At 46.4% G+C, this 17697-nt stretch overlaps 21 non-coding genes across 21 annotated transcripts; 18 read left to right on the top strand and 3 right to left on the bottom strand.

Annotated features, from left to right (window-relative positions):
- The first annotated feature begins 692 nt into the window (after window positions 1-692).
- Window positions 693-908, top strand: LOC141347613 (small nucleolar RNA U3). The gene has a single exon (XR_012357387.1). It is a non-coding gene; the product is annotated as a small nucleolar RNA U3 (small nucleolar RNA).
- A 1227-nt stretch (window positions 909-2135) lies between these two features.
- On the top strand, window positions 2136-2208 carry trnak-cuu (transfer RNA lysine (anticodon CUU)). Its single transcript has one exon. It is a non-coding gene; the product is annotated as a tRNA-Lys (tRNA).
- Window positions 2209-2399: 191 nt separating this feature from the next.
- On the top strand, window positions 2400-2473 carry trnan-guu (transfer RNA asparagine (anticodon GUU)). Its single transcript has one exon. It is a non-coding gene; the product is annotated as a tRNA-Asn (tRNA).
- A 582-nt stretch (window positions 2474-3055) lies between these two features.
- Window positions 3056-3194, top strand: LOC141286625 (U4 spliceosomal RNA). Its single transcript, XR_012339312.1, has one exon. It is a non-coding gene; the product is annotated as a U4 spliceosomal RNA (small nuclear RNA).
- A 490-nt stretch (window positions 3195-3684) lies between these two features.
- Window positions 3685-3766, bottom strand: trnas-gcu (transfer RNA serine (anticodon GCU)). Its single transcript has one exon. It is a non-coding gene; the product is annotated as a tRNA-Ser (tRNA).
- Window positions 3767-4256: 490 nt separating this feature from the next.
- Window positions 4257-4397, top strand: LOC141284833 (U4 spliceosomal RNA). Its single transcript, XR_012338501.1, has one exon. It is a non-coding gene; the product is annotated as a U4 spliceosomal RNA (small nuclear RNA).
- Window positions 4398-5370: 973 nt separating this feature from the next.
- On the top strand, window positions 5371-5586 carry LOC141348095 (small nucleolar RNA U3). The gene has a single exon (XR_012357457.1). It is a non-coding gene; the product is annotated as a small nucleolar RNA U3 (small nucleolar RNA).
- Window positions 5587-7078: 1492 nt separating this feature from the next.
- On the top strand, window positions 7079-7152 carry trnan-guu (transfer RNA asparagine (anticodon GUU)). Its single transcript has one exon. It is a non-coding gene; the product is annotated as a tRNA-Asn (tRNA).
- Window positions 7153-7734: 582 nt separating this feature from the next.
- Window positions 7735-7873, top strand: LOC141286621 (U4 spliceosomal RNA). Its single transcript, XR_012339311.1, has one exon. It is a non-coding gene; the product is annotated as a U4 spliceosomal RNA (small nuclear RNA).
- A 490-nt stretch (window positions 7874-8363) lies between these two features.
- On the bottom strand, window positions 8364-8445 carry trnas-gcu (transfer RNA serine (anticodon GCU)). The gene has a single exon. It is a non-coding gene; the product is annotated as a tRNA-Ser (tRNA).
- Window positions 8446-8935: 490 nt separating this feature from the next.
- Window positions 8936-9076, top strand: LOC141284827 (U4 spliceosomal RNA). The gene has a single exon (XR_012338496.1). It is a non-coding gene; the product is annotated as a U4 spliceosomal RNA (small nuclear RNA).
- A 973-nt stretch (window positions 9077-10049) lies between these two features.
- On the top strand, window positions 10050-10265 carry LOC141348083 (small nucleolar RNA U3). The gene has a single exon (XR_012357456.1). It is a non-coding gene; the product is annotated as a small nucleolar RNA U3 (small nucleolar RNA).
- A 1231-nt stretch (window positions 10266-11496) lies between these two features.
- On the top strand, window positions 11497-11569 carry trnak-cuu (transfer RNA lysine (anticodon CUU)). The gene has a single exon. It is a non-coding gene; the product is annotated as a tRNA-Lys (tRNA).
- Window positions 11570-11760: 191 nt separating this feature from the next.
- trnan-guu (transfer RNA asparagine (anticodon GUU)) lies at window positions 11761-11834 on the top strand. The gene has a single exon. It is a non-coding gene; the product is annotated as a tRNA-Asn (tRNA).
- A 582-nt stretch (window positions 11835-12416) lies between these two features.
- On the top strand, window positions 12417-12555 carry LOC141286615 (U4 spliceosomal RNA). Its single transcript, XR_012339309.1, has one exon. It is a non-coding gene; the product is annotated as a U4 spliceosomal RNA (small nuclear RNA).
- A 490-nt stretch (window positions 12556-13045) lies between these two features.
- trnas-gcu (transfer RNA serine (anticodon GCU)) lies at window positions 13046-13127 on the bottom strand. Its single transcript has one exon. It is a non-coding gene; the product is annotated as a tRNA-Ser (tRNA).
- Window positions 13128-13617: 490 nt separating this feature from the next.
- Window positions 13618-13758, top strand: LOC141284821 (U4 spliceosomal RNA). The gene has a single exon (XR_012338495.1). It is a non-coding gene; the product is annotated as a U4 spliceosomal RNA (small nuclear RNA).
- Window positions 13759-14731: 973 nt separating this feature from the next.
- On the top strand, window positions 14732-14947 carry LOC141347906 (small nucleolar RNA U3). Its single transcript, XR_012357440.1, has one exon. It is a non-coding gene; the product is annotated as a small nucleolar RNA U3 (small nucleolar RNA).
- Window positions 14948-16177: 1230 nt separating this feature from the next.
- Window positions 16178-16250, top strand: trnak-cuu (transfer RNA lysine (anticodon CUU)). The gene has a single exon. It is a non-coding gene; the product is annotated as a tRNA-Lys (tRNA).
- Window positions 16251-16441: 191 nt separating this feature from the next.
- Window positions 16442-16515, top strand: trnan-guu (transfer RNA asparagine (anticodon GUU)). Its single transcript has one exon. It is a non-coding gene; the product is annotated as a tRNA-Asn (tRNA).
- Window positions 16516-17097: 582 nt separating this feature from the next.
- On the top strand, window positions 17098-17236 carry LOC141286607 (U4 spliceosomal RNA). The gene has a single exon (XR_012339308.1). It is a non-coding gene; the product is annotated as a U4 spliceosomal RNA (small nuclear RNA).
- Window positions 17237-17697: the final 461 nt, after the last annotated feature.

Raw genomic sequence — 17697 nt, 5'->3', positions numbered from 1 at the left:
CACCTCGTCATCCGGCGGGGTTTCTTTATTTAACATTCCTGATTCATGTGCATGTGGATGCATTCTTCGTCTTTTGTTTCAGCCGCCGAGGGCCTGTTTTCCACTGAGGCCCTGCGCCAAACTCCCTATGAGACACAATCCAACGTTAGTAGTAACCTCCGATTACGGCCGAATGTGGATTCTGCTCGGACGACGGGGCACCGGTACATCCTTTGTAGCTTTAGCTTATTAGCCAAACGCTACACCAGTTTGCCATTTCCCATGAAATCATCCTTGATTTCCATAAGAAAGGTGCCCCAAATTGGTGGAAAATCACATCTCAACCATACGCTGTCCAAAGCATTAAACCGCCTTCACGCGGCAAAACAGAACATGTTGTTGGCCCGCACTGCTGGGTCAAACTGCGCTTCCCAAAAACAGATTGGGTCAAAACTGACAGAAGAAATCTCTAAGCCTGCTTTAAGCCCTACCCACGGGACGGGTTGACAGTCTCGCACAACGCGAGAGCCTCAGTTTCGCCTGTGTAATTTGGGGGCCAATGAAAACTGCATCCAACTAAAATTACAAACAAAATTTTAGGACTCTAATGATGTTTCAAATGTAACTTTTCTCATCTCTGTTGTTAGGTTGTAACCATCTCTGAGACTCAAAGTGTCAGAACTCGCCTAAGCTGGTTTTGCAAAATGGAGGTCAAGACTATACTTTCAGGGATCATTTCTATAGTTTCTAACTAGGAAATGTGTTTCAAAAGTGTAGTGTCTCCCAAACTACGATGATGAGCTTTGATACTCTTTTCTGAGCGTGAATCGGGTGTGGAGTAATGGTTTATTTCATATGCTCCACACCATTGATGAACGTTCTGTGTGGCATTTAAGCAGCATAGACGAAGAGAGTATGGTCAGAGTGGTCTCTGAAAAATGTAAATATCAGATTAAAAATCTTATGAGTCGTTATGATTGAGATTTTTTTTTTTTTTTACATTTTTGTTGGTGGGTGTCACCATCCTTGATATTCAGAATGTCAGGATAAGATGTCAGCTGGTTCTATCAACTTAAAGTTGCCATAAAATGCATTGAGAGAATATTTTAATTTGTTCTTTGATATCTGCATAGAAGGTATATGGCATAGGAAAGGGCAAACAATCTCCAGAAACGGTTTTACAGGACCATTTACAACCCTAGGATTTGTCCCTAGAATGAAATGCTCTGTTATTGCCTTTTTTGGAAGCTTCATGAATATTAATGAGCTCTGCTCCGATTGGCTGTTTCACAGAGCTGCTCATCTCTATAGCTGGCACATTGATAAAAATATTTATTTAATTAGGAGCTCTAGCGGCTTTTAATATGTGGTTTGTTGAATCTGCCGTTTTGTATCGCAGACATTTTAGTCTCATTACTGTGATCCATGTGCTCTGTGTAAAGTTATAATGCAGAGGGAGCGCTTCTTACCACACAAGTTCAGCTGCTTCTCGGTGATACTCTGGATCTGTAAATCATTCGCCATCATCAGCGCAGTTATTTCTCCATCATTCACCATCATCAGCACAGTCATCTCTCTGTTTATGTGGTAAGTGATATCTTTTGTACTGCAATGTAACAGGCTAGCGCTAGCATTAAGCTAACCGTGTCCCTTCAGTGGCTTGCCTTGTTTTACTGATGTACTGACGTTACCGATGATTGGGCGATGCAAATGTTGGAGGCGTAACTATTAACGATCCCGGGACTGTTGCGTAACAGTCGGTGTTATGTTGGAACTGACATATAAATCTAGTGTTTGCAAAAGACCACCGAAATATAGAAGATTTATCCTTATCCTTATATAGATTTATCCTTGATTTCCATAAGAAAGGTGCCCCAAATTGGTGGAAAATCACATCTCAACCATACGCTGACCAAAGCATTGAACCGCCTTCACGCGGCAAGACAGAACATGTTGTTGGCCCGCACTGCTGGGTCAAACTGCGCTTCCCAATAACAGATTGGGTCAAAACTGACAGAAGAAAACTCTAAGCCTGCTCTAAGCACTACCCACGGGACGGCTCGACAGTCTTGCACAACGCGAGAGCCTCCGTTTCGCCTGTGTCATTTGGGAGCCGATGAAAACTGCGTCCGACCCGGTGAAGGAGACCACGACCAGCCCGGCTAGCTCAGTCGGTAGAGCATGAGACTCTTAATCTCAGGGTCGTGGGTTCGAGCCCCACGTTGGGCGGCTCTGTTGGCGCTCTTTCTTCCCAACAGGTTGGCGGGCTCCAGCGTGCCCATTCTCCGCACAGGCTAAGTGGATTTTGCGAGCTCCGGAAACATCTTTCAAAACAGCCTGTTAGTACGTGCGATTCTAATCCCTAACCCTAACCCTTGCTTATACAACCGTGATCCCGCGGCAGCAGATGCGCAATGTCTGTCTCTGTGGCGCAATCGGTTAGCGCGTTCGGCTGTTAACCGAAAGGTTGGTGGTTCGAGCCCACCCAGGGACGTGTGAAATGCCGGTGTTTTGCACGCGCGTCAGGTGTCCACTAGCGCCTATGCCATTCTTAGGGTTGCGAGGCACAGCTTTCTCAGGGCGTTTATCCTGTGCACCTTCAATAAGCTGGCTTCTTTTAAAAGAAGTCAGCGGCGGGTGTTTGGTGAACATTTTCACCAGCTCGAGTTTGCTGTGGCATGTGGATTCATTCTTTACTGATGATCTGTCTCTGGGGCTCATCTAGTTGACATGGTATCCGCTGACATTCGGCTGAAGGTGCTGATCCACCATCTGCTCTTGGTACGGACTGGATCCGGGGGACTGCAGTGACCATCTAATCGGAATACAGAATGGATATGGCGGCTACGGTGACCTCAGAATAAGAACAAACAGACTAATTTTAATGTAGATGCAAAAGTTCCATGTTGCCACAGTGTCAGATTGGAGAGGATCTGGTTTTCACAGTCTTGCGTCGATGGCCGTCTAGGTGAAGAGGTCTTCACTGATGATCTGTCTCTGGGGCTCATCCAGCTTGCTATCACCTTGTCGGATCACATCCACGTAGCTGCAAGAAAAGGTCACGACCGTCACCGGTATTCTATCGCAGAGGCAATGTTGTAGCTTGTGTGGTTTATCTGAGGTGTGATCATTGCTGGTTGTAAACTTTCCCCGATATCCCATCTGGATGATTTGAAATACAGTCAGCTTCTCAGTTTTTGCCGGTCTCTCTGGACGCTTCTTGAAAAACAAAGTTTTGCTTCGTTTTGTTAGAGTGGCTGGTTGTTGGTCCTCGTCAAAGAGGTGTCTACAGATCATAGCGTGCCGGAGCCAGAAGATTTGTTGTTTTGTCAATATGCTCTCAAGACTTCGCTGCAGGTATCATTAAACTACAGCACAATCACAGCTCACCGCTACCCATCGTAAACAGGTTGGGCCTGTCTGTTCTGGTGGGCTCTCAGTGGTGCTAAATCATCAAATGAAGAGGACGGGATTCAAACCCACACAAACCAAGGTGAGCCTAGCACAACGGATTAGCCTTGCATCGCCTTAACCACTCGACCACCCCGTCACTTTCCGTGGTCCTTTTATTTAACACTCCCGATTCAGACCATCGGCTCATTAGTAGAGCACTCAGTGAACTGAACTGAGTGTGTCAGATAAGGAAGACACAAAAAGCGCAGAGTGGGGTCCCCAGGACCGAGGATTACTGCTAAAGGAGCCGAACGACGAGGATGGGATTCGAACCCACGCGTGCAGAGCACAATGGATTAGCAGTCCATCGCCTTAACCACTCGGCCACCTCGTCATTTTACGTGACGTTTTTTATTTAGCACTCCTGATTCAGATCATCAGTTCATTAGTAGAGAACTCAAAGAACTGAACTGAGTGTGTTAGATAAGGAGGACACACAAAAAGTTTAGCATGGGGTCCCCAGGACCCGGATTAAGGTCCAGTGCTAAAGGAACCGAACGACAAGAATGGATTCCAACCATTGCACAGAGCAAAATGGATTAGCAGTCCATCGCCTTAACCACTCGGCCACCCCGTCCCCTTGCTGACCGAGATAGGCCATGCTGCGGACCTTTTCAGCTGCTGCTGCCGTGCTTTCAGCTGGCTGTTTTGAGCACAGAGGGAATAGTGAATGAGCCGTCTTTTACACACCTCTAATCTGTTCCGTAGAAACACGGTGCAGCAACCCGTGGCAGGAGACTGTTTGTGCGGCAGTTTAAAGCTTGCTACCACCTTGTCGGTTCACATCCACGTAGGTGCAGAAAAAGGTCACGACCGTCGCCTGCATTCTTTCGCAGAGGCAATATTGTAGCCTATGAGGTTTGTCCGAGGCGCGATCATTGCTGGTTGAAAACTTTACCCAATACCCCGCCAGGATGACTTGAAATACAGTTATCTTTGGCAATTTTTGCTAGTCTCTCTGGAGGCTTAGAGTTTTGTTGAGAAATATAGCCTTGTTTCGTTTAGGGTTTTTTTTCCTCGCCAAAAAAACGGTCTGCTGATGATAGTGCGCCAGAGCCAGAAGGTTTGTTGTTTTGTCAATATGTTCTCAAGACAAGTATCGTTAAACTGCAACGCAATTACAGCTCACCGTTACCCATCGTAAACATGTTGGGCCTGTCTGGTCCGGTGGCCTCTCAGTGGCGCTAAAGCTTCGAATGCGTGTCGAGCACAATGTATTAGCCTTCCACCGCCTTAACCACTGGACCACCTCGTCATCCGGCGGGGTTTCTTTATTTAACATTCCTGATTCATGTGCATGTGGATGCATTCTTCGTCTTTTGTTTCAGCCGCCGAGGGCCTGTTTTCCACTGAGGCCCTGCGCCAAACTCCCTATGAGACACAATCCAACGTTAGTAGTAACCTCCGATTACGGCCGAATGTGGATTCTGCTCGGACGACGGGGCACCGGTACATCCTTTGTAGCTTTAGCTTATTAGCCAAACGCTACACCAGTTTGCCATTTCCCATGAAATCATCCTTGATTTCCATAAGAAAGGTGCCCCAAATTGGTGGAAAATCACATCTCAACCATACGCTGTCCAAAGCATTAAACCGCCTTCACGCGGCAAAACAGAACATGTTGTTGGCCCGCACTGCTGGGTCAAACTGCGCTTCCCAAAAACAGATTGGGTCAAAACTGACAGAAGAAATCTCTAAGCCTGCTTTAAGCCCTACCCACGGGACGGGTTGACAGTCTCGCACAACGCGAGAGCCTCAGTTTCGCCTGTGTAATTTGGGGGCCAATGAAAACTGCATCCAACTAAAATTACAAACAAAATTTTAGGACTCTAATGATGTTTCAAATGTAACTTTTCTCATCTCTGTTGTTAGGTTGTAACCATCTCTGAGACTCAAAGTGTCAGAACTCGCCTAAGCTGGTTTTGCAAAATGGAGGTCAAGACTATACTTTCAGGGATCATTTCTATAGTTTCTAACTAGGAAATGTGTTTCAAAAGTGTAGTGTCTCCCAAACTACGATGATGAGCTTTGATACTCTTTTCTGAGCGTGAATCGGGTGTGGAATAATGGTTTATTTCATATGCTCCACACCATTGATGAACGTTCTGTGTGGCATTTAAGCAGCATAGACGAAGAGAGTATGGTCAGAGTGGTCTCTGAAAAATGTAAATATCAGATTAAAAATCTTATGAGTCGTTATGATTGAGATTTTTTTTTTTTTTTTATATTTTTGTTGGTGGGTGTCACCATCCTTGATATTCAGAATGTCAGGATAAGATGTCAGCTGGTTCTATCAACTTAAAGTTGCCATAAAATGCATTGAGAGAATATTTTAATTTGTTCTTTGATATCTGCATAGAAGGTATATGGCATAGGAAAGGGCAAACAATCTCCAGAAACGGTTTTACAGGACCATTTACAACCCTAGGATTTGTCCCTAGAATGAAATGCTCTGTTATTGCCTTTTTTGGAAGCTTCATGAATATTAATGAGCTCTGCTCCGATTGGCTGTTTCACAGAGCTGCTCATCTCTATAGCTGGCACATTGATAAAAATATTTATTTAATTAGGAGCTCTAGCGGCTTTTAATATGTGGTTTGTTGAATCTGCCGTTTTGTATCGCAGACATTTTAGTCTCATTACTGTGATCCATGTGCTCTGTGTAAAGTTATAATGCAGAGGGAGCGCTTCTTACCACACAAGTTCAGCTGCTTCTCGGTGATACTCTGGATCTGTAAATCATTCGCCATCATCAGCGCAGTTATTTCTCCATCATTCACCATCATCAGCACAGTCATCTCTCTGTTTATGTGGTAAGTGATATCTTTTGTACTGCAATGTAACAGGCTAGCGCTAGCATTAAGCTAACCGTGTCCCTTCAGTGGCTTGCCTTGTTTTACTGATGTACTGACGTTACCGATGATTGGGCGATGCAAATGTTGGAGGCGTAACTATTAACGATCCCGGGACTGTTGCGTAACAGTCGGTGTTATGTTGGAACTGACATATAAATCTAGTGTTTGCAAAAGACCACCGAAATATAGAAGATTTATCCTTATCCTTATATAGATTTATCCTTGATTTCCATAAGAAAGGTGCCCCAAATTGGTGGAAAATCACATCTCAACCATACGCTGACCAAAGCATTGAACCGCCTTCACGCGGCAAGACAGAACATGTTGTTGGCCCGCACTGCTGGGTCAAACTGCGCTTCCCAATAACAGATTGGGTCAAAACTGACAGAAGAAAACTCTAAGCCTGCTCTAAGCACTACCCACGGGACGGCTCGACAGTCTTGCACAACGCGAGAGCCTCCGTTTCGCCTGTGTCATTTGGGAGCCGATGAAAACTGCGTCCGACCCGGTGAAGGAGACTACGACCAGCCCGGCTAGCTCAGTCGGTAGAGCATGAGACTCTTAATCTCAGGGTCGTGGGTTCGAGCCACACGTTGGGCGGCTCTGTTGGCGCTCTTTCTTCCCAACAGGGTGGCGGGCTCCAGCGTGCCCATTCTCCGCACAGGCTAAGTGGATTTTGCGAGCTCCGGAAACATCTTTCAAAACAGCCTGTTAGTACGTGCGATTCTAATCCCTAACCCTAACCCTTGCTTTTACAACCGTGATCCCGCGGCAGCAGATGCGCAATGTCTGTCTCTGTGGCGCAATCGGTTAGTGCGTTCGGCTGTTAACCGAAAGGTTGGTGGTTCGACCCCACCCAGGGACGTGTGAAATGCCGGTGTTTTGCACGCGCGTCAGGTGTCCACTAGCGCCTATGCCATTCTTAGGGTTGCGAGGCACAGCTTTCTCAGGGCGTTTATCCTGTGCACCTTCAATAAGCTGGCTTCTTTTAAAAGAAGTCAGCGGCGGGTGTTTGGTGAACATTTTCACCAGCTCGAGTTTGCTGTGGCATGTGGATTCATTCTTTACTGATGATCTGTCTCTGGGGCTCATCTAGTTGACATGGTATCCGCTGACATTCGGCTGAAGGTGCTGATCCACCATCTGCTCTTGGTACGGACTGGATCCGGGGGACTGCAGTGACCATCTAATCGGAATACAGAATGGATATGGCGGCTACGGTGACCTCAGAATAAGAACAAACAGACTAATTTTAATGTAGATGCAAAAGTTCCATGTTGCCACAGTGTCAGATTGGAGAGGATCTGGTTTTCACAGTCTTGCGTCGATGGCCGTCTAGGTGAAGAGGTCTTCACTGATGATCTGTCTCTGGGGCTCATCCAGCTTGCTATCACCTTGTCGGATCACATCCACGTAGCTGCAAGAAAAGGTCACGACCGTCACCGGTATTCTATCGCAGAGGCAATGTTGTAGCTTGTGTGGTTTATCTGAGGTGTGATCATTGCTGGTTGTAAACTTTCCCCGATATCCCATCTGGATGATTTGAAATACAGTCAGCTTCTCAGTTTTTGCCGGTCTCTCTGGACGCTTCTTGAAAAACAAAGTTTTGCTTCGTTTTGTTAGAGTGGCTGGTTGTTGGTCCTCGTCAAAGAGGTGTCTACAGATCATAGCGTGCCGGAGCCAGAAGATTTGTTGTTTTTTCAATATGCTCTCAAGACTTCGCTGCAGGTATCATTAAACTACAGCACAATCACAGCTCACCGCTACCCATCGTAAACAGGTTGGGCCTGTCTGTTCTGGTGGGCTCTCAGTGGTGCTAAATCATCAAATGAAGAGGACGGGATTCAAACCCACACAAACCAAGGTGAGCCTAGCACAACGGATTAGCCTTGCATCGCCTTAAACACTCGACCACCCCGTCACTTTCCGTGGTCCTTTTATTTAACACTCCCGATTCAGACCATCGGCTCATTAGTAGAGCACTCAGTGAACTGAACTGAGTGTGTCAGATAAGGAAGACACAAAAAGCGCAGAGTGGGGTCCCCAGGACCGAGGATTACTGCTAAAGGAGCCGAACGACGAGGATGGGATTCGAACCCACGCGTGCAGAGCACAATGGATTAGCAGTCCATCGCCTTAACCACTCGGCCACCTCGTCATTTTACGTGACATTTTTTATTTAGCACTCCTGATTCAGATCATCAGTTCATTAGTAGAGAACTCAAAGAACTGAACTGAGTGTGTTAGATAAGGAGGACACACAAAAAGTTTAGCATGGGGTCCCCAGGACCCGGATTAAGGTCCAGTGCTAAAGGAACCGAACGACAAGAATGGATTCCAACCATTGCACAGAGCAAAATGGATTAGCAGTCCATCGCCTTAACCACTCGGCCACCCTGTCCCCTTGCTGACCGAGATAGGCCATGCTGCGGACCTTTTCAGCTGCTGCTGCCGTGCTTTCAGCTGGCTGTTTTGAGCACAGAGGGAATAGTGAATGAGCCGTCTTTTACACACCTCTAATCTGTTCCGTAGAAACACGGTGCAGCAACCCGTGGCAGGAGACTGTTTGTGCGGCAGTTTAAAGCTTGCTACCACCTTGTCGGTTCACATCCACGTAGGTGCAGAAAAAGGTCACGACCATCGCCTGCATTCTTTCGCAGAGGCAATATTGTAGCCTATGAGGTTTGTCCGAGGCGCGATCATTGCTGGTTGAAAACTTTACCCAATACCCCGCCAGGATGACTTGAAATACAGTTATCTTTGGCAATTTTTGCTAGTCTCTCTGGAGGCTTAGAGTTTTGTTGAGAAATATAGCCTTGTTTCGTTTAGGGTTTTTTTTCCTCGCCAAAAAAACGGTCTGCTGATGATAGTGCGCCAGAGCCAGAAGGTTTGTTGTTTTGTCAATATGTTCTCAAGACAAGTATCGTTAAACTGCAACGCAATTACAGCTCACCGTTACCCATCGTAAACATGTTGGGCCTGTCTGGTCCGGTGGCCTCTCAGTGGCGCTAAAGCTTCGAATGCGTGTCGAGCACAATGTATTAGCCTTCCACCGCCTTAACCACTGGACCACCTCGTCATCCGGCGGGGTTTCTTTATTTAACATTCCTGATTCATGTGCATGTGGATGCATTCTTCGTCTTTTGTTTCAGCCGCCGAGGGCCTGTTTTCCACTGAGGCCCTGCGCCAAACTCCCTATGAGACACAATCCAACGTTAGTAGTAACCTCCGATTACGGCCGAATGTGGATTCTGCTCGGACGACGGGGCACCGGTACATCCTTTGTAGCTTTAGCTTATTAGCCAAACGCTACACCAGTTTGCCATTTCCCATGAAATCATCCTTGATTTCCATAAGAAAGGTGCCCCAAATTGGTGGAAAATCACATCTCAACCATGCGCTGTCCAAAGCATTAAACCGCCTTCACGCGGCAAAACAGAACATGTTGTTGGCCCGCACTGCTGGGTCAAACTGCGCTTCCCAAAAACAGATTGGGTCAAAACTGACAGAAGAAATCTCTAAGCCTGCTTTAAGCCCTACCCACGGGACGGGTTGACAGTCTCGCACAACGCGAGAGCCTCAGTTTCGCCTGTGTAATTTGGGGGCCAATGAAAACTGCATCCAACTAAAATTACAAACAAAATTTTAGGACTCTAATGATGTTTCAAATGTAACTTTTCTCATCTCTGTTGTTAGGTTGTAACCATCTCTGAGACTCAAAGTGTCAGAACTCGCCTAAGCTGGTTTTGCAAAATGGAGGTCAAGACTATACTTTCAGGGATCATTTCTATAGTTTCTAACTAGGAAATGTGTTTCAAAAGTGTAGTGTCTCCCAAACTACGATGATGAGCTTTGATACTCTTTTCTGAGCGTGAATCGGGTGTGGAATAATGGTTTATTTCATATGCTCCACACCATTGATGAACGTTCTGTGTGGCATTTAAGCAGCATAGACGAAGAGAGTATGGTCAGAGTGGTCTCTGAAAAATGTAAATATCAGATTAAAAATCTTATGAGTCGTTATGATTGAGATTTTTTTTTTTTTTTTTTTATATTTTTGTTGGTGGGTGTCACCATCCTTGATATTCAGAATGTCAGGATAAGATGTCAGCTGGTTCTATCAACTTAAAGTTGCCATAAAATGCATTGAGAGAATATTTTAATTTGTTCTTTGATATCTGCATAGAAGGTATATGGCATAGGAAAGGGCAAACAATCTCCAGAAACGGTTTTACAGGACCATTTACAACCCTAGGATTTGTCCCTAGAATGAAATGCTCTGTTATTGCCTTTTTTGGAAGCTTCATGAATATTAATGAGCTCTGCTCCGATTGGCTGTTTCACAGAGCTGCTCATCTCTATAGCTGGCACATTGATAAAAATATTTATTTAATTAGGAGCTCTAGCGGCTTTTAATATGTGGTTTGTTGAATCTGCCGTTTTGTATCGCAGACATTTTAGTCTCATTACTGTGATCCATGTGCTCTGTGTAAAGTTATAATGCAGAGGGAGCGCTTCTTACCACACAAGTTCAGCTGCTTCTCGGTGATACTCTGGATCTGTAAATCATTCGCCATCATCAGCGCAGTTATTTCTCCATCATTCACCATCATCAGCACAGTCATCTCTCTGTTTATGTGGTAAGTGATATCTTTTGTACTGCAATGTAACAGGCTAGCGCTAGCATTAAGCTAACCGTGTCCCTTCAGTGGCTTGCCTTGTTTTACTGATGTACTGACGTTACCGATGATTGGGCGATGCAAATGTTGGAGGCGTAACTATTAACGATCCCGGGACTGTTGCGTAACAGTCGGTGTTATGTTGGAACTGACATATAAATCTAGTGTTTGCAAAAGACCACCGAAATATAGAAGATTTATCCTTATCCTTATATAGATTTATCCTTGATTTCCATAAGAAAGGTGCCCCAAATTGGTGGAAAATCACATCTCAACCATACGCTGACCAAAGCATTGAACCGCCTTCACGCGGCAAGACAGAACATGTTGTTGGCCCGCACTGCTGGGTCAAACTGCGCTTCCCAATAACAGATTGGGTCAAAACTGACAGAAGAAAACTCTAAGCCTGCTCTAAGCACTACCCACGGGACGGCTCGACAGTCTTGCACAACGCGAGAGCCTCCGTTTCGCCTGTGTCATTTGGGAGCCGATGAAAACTGCGTCCGACCCGGTGAAGGAGACTACGACCAGCCCGGCTAGCTCAGTCGGTAGAGCATGAGACTCTTAATCTCAGGGTCGTGGGTTCGAGCCCCACGTTGGGCGGCTCTGTTGGCGCTCTTTCTTCCCAACAGGGTGGCGGGCTCCAGCGTGCCCATTCTCCGCACAGGCTAAGTGGATTTTGCGAGCTCCGGAAACATCTTTCAAAACAGCCTGTTAGTACGTGCGATTCTAATCCCTAACCCTAACCCTTGCTTTTACAACCGTGATCCCGCGGCAGCAGATGCGCAATGTCTGTCTCTGTGGCGCAATCGGTTAGCGCGTTCGGCTGTTAACCGAAAGGTTGGTGGTTCGAGCCCACCCAGGGACGTGTGAAATGCCGGTGTTTTGCACGCGCGTCAGGTGTCCACTAGCGCCTATGCCATTCTTAGGGTTGCGAGGCACAGCTTTCTCAGGGCGTTTATCCTGTGCACCTTCAATAAGCTGGCTTCTTTTAAAAGAAGTCAGCGGCGGGTGTTTGGTGAACATTTTCACCAGCTCGAGTTTGCTGTGGCATGTGGATTCATTCTTTACTGATGATCTGTCTCTGGGGCTCATCTAGTTGACATGGTATCCGCTGACATTCGGCTGAAGGTGCTGATCCACCATCTGCTCTTGGTACGGACTGGATCCGGGGGACTGCAGTGACCATCTAATCGGAATACAGAATGGATATGGCGGCTACGGTGACCTCAGAATAAGAACAAACAGACTAATTTTAATGTAGATGCAAAAGTTCCATGTTGCCACAGTGTCAGATTGGAGAGGATCTGGTTTTCACAGTCTTGCGTCGATGGCCGTCTAGGTGAAGAGGTCTTCACTGATGATCTGTCTCTGGGGCTCATCCAGCTTGCTATCACCTTGTCGGATCACATCCACGTAGCTGCAAGAAAAGGTCACGACCGTCACCGGTATTCTATCGCAGAGGCAATGTTGTAGCTTGTGTGGTTTATCTGAGGTGTGATCATTGCTGGTTGTAAACTTTCCCCGATATCCCATCTGGATGATTTGAAATACAGTCAGCTTCTCAGTTTTTGCCGGTCTCTCTGGACGCTTCTTGAAAAACAAAGTTTTGCTTCGTTTTGTTAGAGTGGCTGGTTGTTGGTCCTCGTCAAAGAGGTGTCTACAGATCATAGCGTGCCGGAGCCAGAAGATTTGTTGTTTTTTCAATATGCTCTCAAGACTTCGCTGCAGGTATCATTAAACTACAGCACAATCACAGCTCACCGCTACCCATCGTAAACAGGTTGGGCCTGTCTGTTCTGGTGGGCTCTCAGTGGTGCTAAATCATCAAATGAAGAGGACGGGATTCAAACCCACACAAACCAAGGTGAGCCTAGCACAACGGATTAGCCTTGCATCGCCTTAAACACTCGACCACCCCGTCACTTTCCGTGGTCCTTTTATTTAACACTCCCGATTCAGACCATCGGCTCATTAGTAGAGCACTCAGTGAACTGAACTGAGTGTGTCAGATAAGGAAGACACAAAAAGCGCAGAGTGGGGTCCCCAGGACCGAGGATTACTGCTAAAGGAGCCGAACGACGAGGATGGGATTCGAACCCACGCGTGCAGAGCACAATGGATTAGCAGTCCATCGCCTTAACCACTCGGCCACCTCGTCATTTTACGTGACATTTTTTATTTAGCACTCCTGATTCAGATCATCAGTTCATTAGTAGAGAACTCAAAGAACTGAACTGAGTGTGTTAGATAAGGAGGACACACAAAAAGTTTAGCATGGGGTCCCCAGGACCCGGATTAAGGTCCAGTGCTAAAGGAACCGAACGACAAGAATGGATTCCAACCATTGCACAGAGCAAAATGGATTAGCAGTCCATCGCCTTAACCACTCGGCCACCCCGTCCCCTTGCTGACCGAGATAGGCCATGCTGCGGACCTTTTCAGCTGCTGCTGCCGTGCTTTCAGCTGGCTGTTTTGAGCACAGAGGGAATAGTGAATGAGCCGTCTTTTACACACCTCTAATCTGTTCCGTAGAAACACGGTGCAGCAACCCGTGGCAGGAGACTGTTTGTGCGGCAGTTTAAAGCTTGCTACCACCTTGTCGGTTCACATCCACGTAGGTGCAGAAAAAGGTCACGACCATCGCCTGCATTCTTTCGCAGAGGCAATATTGTAGCCTATGAGGTTTGTCCGAGGCGCGATCATTGCTGGTTGAAAACTTTACCCAATACCCCGCCAGGATGACTTGAAATACAGTTATCTTTGGCAATTTTTGCTAGTCTCTCTGGAGGCTTAGAGTTTTGTTGAGAAATATAGCCTTGTTTCGTTTAGGGTTTTTTTTCCTCGCCAAAAAAACGGTCTGCTGATGATAGTGCGCCAGAGCCAGAAGGTTTGTTGTTTTGTCAATATGTTCTCAAGACAAGTATCGTTAAACTGCAACGCAATTACAGCTCACCGTTACCCATCGTAAACATGTTGGGCCTGTCTGGTCCGGTGGCCTCTCAGTGGCGCTAAAGCTTCGAATGCGTGTCGAGCACAATGTATTAGCCTTCCACCGCCTTAACCACTGGACCACCTCCTCATCCGGCGGGGTTTCTTTATTTAACATTCCTGATTCATGTGCATGTGGATGCATTCTTCGTCTTTTGTTTCAGCCGCCGAGGGCCTGTTTTCCACTGAGGCCCTGCGCCAAACTCCCTATGAGACACAATCCAACGTTAGTAGTAACCTCCGATTACGGCCGAATGTGGATTCTGCTCGGACGACGGGGCACCGGTACATCCTTTGTAGCTTTAGCTTATTAGCCAAACGCTACACCAGTTTGCCATTTCCCATGAAATCATCCTTGATTTCCATAAGAAAGGTGCCCCAAATTGGTGGAAAATCACATCTCAACCATACGCTGTCCAAAGCATTAAACCGCCTTCACGCGGCAAAACAGAACATGTTGTTGGCCCGCACTGCTGGGTCAAACTGCGCTTCCCAAAAACAGATTGGGTCAAAACTGACAGAAGAAATCTCTAAGCCTGCTTTAAGCCCTACCCACGGGACGGGTTGACAGTCTCGCACAACGCGAGAGCCTCAGTTTCGCCTGTGTAATTTGGGGGCCAATGAAAACTGCATCCAACTAAAATTACAAACAAAATTTTAGGACTCTAATGATGTTTCAAATGTAACTTTTCTCATCTCTGTTGTTAGGTTGTAACCATCTCTGAGACTCAAAGTGTCAGAACTCGCCTAAGCTGGTTTTGCAAAATGGAGGTCAAGACTATACTTTCAGGGATCATTTCTATAGTTTCTAACTAGGAAATGTGTTTCAAAAGTGTAGTGTCTCCCAAACTACGATGATGAACTTTGATACTCTTTTCTGAGCGTGAATCGGGTGTGGAGTAATGGTTTATTTCATATGCTCCACACCATTGATGAACGTTCTGTGTGGCATTTAAGCAGCATAGACGAAGAGAGTATGGTCAGAGTGGTCTCTGAAAAATGTAAATATCAGATTAAAAATCTTATGAGTCGTTATGATTGAGATTTTTTTTTTTTTTTTTTACATTTTTGTTGGTGGGTGTCACCATCCTTGATATTCAGAATGTCAGGATAAGATGTCAGCTGGTTCTAGCAACTTAAAGTTGCCATAAAATGCATTGAGAGAATATTTTAATTTGTTCTTTGATATCTGCATAGAAGGTATATGGCATAGGAAAGGGCAAACAATCTCCAGAAACGGTTTTACAGGACCATTTACAACCCTAGGATTTGTCCCTAGAATGAAATGCTCTGTTATTGCCTTTTTTGGAAGCTTCATGAATATTAATGAGCTCTGCTCCGATTGGCTGTTTCACAGAGCTGCTCATCTCTATAGCTGGCACATTGATAAAAATATTTATTTAATTAGGAGCTCTAGCGGCTTTTAATATGTGGTTTGTTGAATCTGCCGTTTTGTATCGCAGACATTTTAGTCTCATTACTGTGATCCATGTGCTCTGTGTAAAGTTATAATGCAGAGGGAGCGCTTCTTACCACACAAGTTCAGCTGCTTCTCGGTGATACTCTGGATCTGTAAATCATTCGCCATCATCAGCGCAGTTATTTCTCCATCATTCACCATCATCAGCACAGTCATCTCTCTGTTTATGTGGTAAGTGATATCTTTTGTACTGCAATGTAACAGGCTAGCGCTAGCATTAAGCTAACCGTGTCCCTTCAGTGGCTTGCCTTGTTTTACTGATGTACTGACGTTACCGATGATTGGGCGATGCAAATGTTGGAGGCGTAACTATTAACGATCCCGGGACTGTTGCGTAACAGTCGGTGTTATGTTGGAACTGACATATAAATCTAGTGTTTGCAAAAGACCACCGAAATATAGAAGATTTATCCTTATCCTTATATAGATTTATCCTTGATTTCCATAAGAAAGGTGCCCCAAATTGGTGGAAAATCACATCTCAACCATACGCTGACCAAAGCATTGAACCGCCTTCACGCGGCAAGACAGAACATGTTGTTGGCCCGCACTGCTGGGTCAAACTGCGCTTCCCAATAACAGATTGGGTCAAAACTGACAGAAGAAAACTCTAAGCCTGCTCTAAGCACTACCCACGGGACGGCTCGACAGTCTTGCACAACGCGAGAGCCTCCGTTTCGCCTGTGTCATTTGGGAGCCGATGAAAACTGCGTCCGACCCGGTGAAGAAGACCACGACCAGCCCGGCTAGCTCAGTCGGTAGAGCATGAGACTCTTAATCTCAGGGTCGTGGGTTCGAGCCCCACGTTGGGCGGCTCTGTTGGCGCTCTTTCTTCCCAACAGGGTGGCGGGCTCCAGCGTGCCCATTCTCCGCACAGGCTAAGTGGATTTTGCGAGCTCCGGAAACATCTTTCAAAACAGCCTGTTAGTACGTGCGATTCTAATCCCTAACCCTAACCCTTGCTTTTACAACCGTGATCCCGCGGCAGCAGATGCGCAATGTCTGTCTCTGTGGCGCAATCGGTTAGCGCGTTCGGCTGTTAACCGAAAGGTTGGTGGTTCGACCCCACCCAGGGACGTGTGAAATGCCGGTGTTTTGCACGCGCGTCAGGTGTCCACTAGCGCCTATGCCATTCTTAGGGTTGCGAGGCACAGCTTTCTCAGGGCGTTTATCCTGTGCACCTTCAATAAGCTGGCTTCTTTTAAAAGAAGTCAGCGGCGGGTGTTTGGTGAACATTTTCACCAGCTCGAGTTTGCTGTGGCATGTGGATTCATTCTTTACTGATGATCTGTCTCTGGGGCTCATCTAGTTGACATGGTATCCGCTGACATTCGGCTGAAGGTGCTGATCCACCATCTGCTCTTGGTACGGACTGGATCCGGGGGACTGCAGTGACCATCTAATCGGAATACAGAATGGATATGGCGGCTACGGTGACCTCAGAATAAGAACAAACAGACTAATTTTAATGTAGATGCAAAAGTTCCATGTTGCCACAGTGTCAGATTGGAGAGGATCTGGTTTTCACAGTCTTGCGTCGATGGCCGTCTAGGTGAAGAGGTCTTCACTGATGATCTGTCTCTGGGGCTCATCCAGCTTGCTATCACCTTGTCGGATCACATCCACGTAGCTGCAAGAAAAGGTCACGACCGTCACCGGTATTCTATCGCAGAGGCAATGTTGTAGCTTGTGTGGTTTATCTGAGGTGTGATCATTGCTGGTTGTAAACTTTCCCCGATATCCCATCTGGATGATTTGAAATACAGTCAGCTTCTCAGTTTTTGCCGGTCTCTCTGGACGCTTCTTGAAAAACAAAGTTTTGCTTCGTTTTGTTAGAGTGGCTGGTTGTTGGTCCTCGTCAAAGAGGTGTCTACAGATCATAGCGTGCCGGAGCCAGAAGATTTGTTGTTTTGTCAATATGCTCTCAAGACTTCGCTGCAGGTATCATTAAACTACAGCACAATCACAGCTCACCGCTACCCATCGTAAACAGGTTGGGCCTGTCTGTTCTGGTGGGCTCTCAGTGGTGCTAAATCATCAAATGAAGAGGACGGGATTCAAACCCACACAAACCAAGGTGAGCCTAGCACAACGGATTAGCCTTGCATCGCCTTAAACACTCGACCACCCCGTCACTTTCCGTGGTCCTTTTATTTAACACTCCCGATTCAGACCATCGGCTCATTAGTAGAGCACTCAGTGAACTGAACTGAGTGTGTCAGATAAGGAAGACACAAAAAGCGCAGAGTGGGGTCCCCAG

The sequence above is a fragment of the Garra rufa genome, chromosome 1, assembly GCF_049309525.1.
Source record: "Garra rufa chromosome 1, GarRuf1.0, whole genome shotgun sequence".
In the NCBI taxonomy this organism is placed as follows: Eukaryota; Metazoa; Chordata; class Actinopteri; order Cypriniformes; family Cyprinidae; genus Garra; species Garra rufa.
The sequence above is the reverse complement of the archived record's forward strand: the minus strand, read 5'-3'. Positions and strand labels throughout refer to the sequence as shown.